This window comes from Poecilia latipinna, unplaced genomic scaffold (assembly GCF_001443285.1).
Source record: "Poecilia latipinna isolate Pla-1442-1.1 unplaced genomic scaffold, P_latipinna-1.0 Scaffold2671, whole genome shotgun sequence".
In the NCBI taxonomy this organism is placed as follows: Eukaryota; Metazoa; Chordata; class Actinopteri; order Cyprinodontiformes; family Poeciliidae; genus Poecilia; species Poecilia latipinna.
Window position 1 is genome coordinate 29292 of NW_015115287.1, and position 2668 is coordinate 31959.

At 36.6% G+C, this 2668-nt stretch overlaps 2 protein-coding genes across 2 annotated transcripts in view; both read right to left on the minus strand.

Annotated features, from left to right (window-relative positions):
• LOC106938702 (sodium/glucose cotransporter 1-like) overlaps nt 1-2668 on the minus strand; it is a gene marked incomplete at its 3' end in the record, with an annotated part of 55738 nt that overhangs the window by 29275 nt on the left and 23795 nt on the right. The gene's annotated exons all lie outside the window — the stretch shown is intronic.
• The window catches only part of LOC106938705 (sodium/glucose cotransporter 1-like), an 18749-nt gene that overhangs the window by 3005 nt on the left and 13076 nt on the right, over nt 1-2668 (minus strand). The window lies entirely within an intron of this gene.

Sequence of the window (2668 nt, forward strand, 5' to 3'; positions counted from 1 at the left end):
TGGAAGAACGTGACCACTGCCAAGGCAATAATAATAAAGCATTTAATAACAGCATGCTGGTTGCATTGAATAAATGTACAGTTAGCTAAAAAACCAAGATAATGCTGTAAATGTTATTTTAAGAAACATAAAATATTATTTAGGCAATTAAAAAGGAGGCAAGTAGGCATTTATGTTTCTTTGGTGAATAAATGCATTTGTGGTATGACAGTTAGGCAAAATTTAAATATGCAAAACAGAAAACAGTGAAAATCTATTTTACATTTTTTTTAACTTACAAGTCATTTTACCCCACTAGGTGGAAGCAAAGAGAGTGTCTGAGTGCTTTCTAATAATTCCTAACTCTCTCTCCCTGAGATGGCTTTATTCATTAACACCTAAAACAACACACACAGTTAGGTGTATGGAAGTTAGAAGTGACAGCACTTGTGGACTTTGAGCACAAATTATGAGAAAACCCAGTTGAAGTCGATGAATGAGGTAGCACACATACATTCTGAGGGAATTTACAACCATCTTGTTTGTCCTTTACTGGTTAAATATTACTAACTTCTTCCAAGTAAACAATTTTTGTCATGTCCCTCTTTCATAATGACTTAATGTAGCATCTGGTATATAAACAGCAATTGTCTGTAAACTTAAGAAAATAAAAAGGAGTTTATGTTTTCAGTCACAAAAGACAAGGAACTGCAGATAAAACGAATTATCGCCTAATGTATGTGTGCAGTATCACAATTAAAATTTGCCAAAAAATAAATTTTCTAACTTCTTGGGATAATAAAAAGAAGTCAATTTGAAGCTACATGTATAAGCTACTTTCAGTTACAGAGATACTCTCTTTGCACCATAACAAAAAGACACCGTTCAGGCCATAACGGGAATATGTACAAATATGATAAGACGATATGGAACACATAACAAATATGTGAGAATTTGGACATCCTAACAAGTTTGATGCGTTAATATGTTACACTATTGTTTACTGGTTCACTCCAGGTGACAAATACCAGGAAAAAGTTAACCGAAAAGGAAGGTGCATTGAGAAAAGTACACTTTGTGTCCTATGTGAGATCAGTTGGCACAATGCAGGAAGAATGATTGCACACAGGATCAGCGTTAATGGTTTTGTTATAATTTAAATCCATGCAAAATAAATTACAGTATCCAGTACCACTTAATGTTGATGGGGTTTGGCTAACCAAAATATCCGTGAAAGAACACAGCGACACTCAGGAGGATGATGGCATTTGCATTGACAATGTTCCTCCAGAGAGGCTTCTCTGTTGTATCTGTTAGCTGCTTCTTCAGTTCTGCTTCCTCCTCTGGAGTAAGTTTTGGTGCTTTTTTGTTCTGCTCCAGTCCACAGAAGCCCATTAGCGCTTTCTTGAAGAAATTTGGCTTTTTCTCAGGTTCTGGAATAAAGGCAAAGAGATTTTTGTATCAAAATAAAGTCATGTAAAATCTACAGCTATCTTTAAAGCAGCTTCAATCTTAAGAAGTGTAAACTATGTGTTCTGTATACCTTCTACATCCATTTTACTGTCGTCATCGTCATCATGATCCTCAGTCCAATCGTCCGGATCAATGTCCACTCTTTCCTCTGTACGGTTCCTCAGACTCCAGCACAATCGGTACAGCTGGGAAAATAACATAACACATTATGTGAGAAAACTGTTCAGAGCTCAGAAAAATGTCCAACTATTGCAGCACAAATCATGGATGTTTTATAGGTTTAAAGCAGCAGGATGTAACTTTTATAAAACAGTATGATTTTTACTCTTGCCTGTTGACCGCTAGAGTTAGGCTCCAGCACCCCCCGTAACCCCACAAGGATAAACATATTGGATAATGAATGGATAGATGGTTGTGTTTTTTTTACATATTTGTTAAAACTATCACTATGTTGTGACAGTATGGTACAAAACAGATAATACGTGAAAAAAAATTGAGTTTCTCTTTCTTCTCCCTAAGGACCTACTGTCATCTGAACAAATACTCTGCTCCATCAGAAGGAACCTCTCAGAGCAGAGAGGAGGGTCTTAGTGCTGTCAATCACCTCGTGTATGCGCCCCTCACACACTCAACCCTTACTCTCTGATGCACTACAGCTGGTTCTCCACAACAGAAGCTACATGACTGCCCAGGCTAGGTAGCATAGCCATCGATGACAGCAGATAAATGGTTTTCATAGAACATGAAGCTGTTGCACATTGAGCACCATGTACATGAGGATGATTGACAGAGCTTAGATCCTCCTCTTAGCTCTCATTGGTTGTTTCTGACTGGAAGAGGTGAATTTCTGCAGATGACAAAACAAGCTTGAGCTTTTCACAGATTGCCTGTCTCATACTGTCACAACATGATGACAGTTTTAGCAAATATATATAAAACATACTTTCATAAAAGTTACATACTGCAGCCTTAAGTGAACAAAGTCAACAAAGTAAGTGAAGTGCATTTCAGCAACTGGAGATTGATGAAATTGATATGAACATAAATTCTTCTGCAACAAGTGCATTTTAATAAAGTAATAAAGTCAAGCTTGAAGCTCATGCAGATGCTATAAATTACAAAAAAAGTCTTCTAAGAACAGTATTCTTAACTGCTAACTTCGTCACCATCTTAAACTTCACTCAGAAACTGCATACTAAGATTTTATATTACTCAG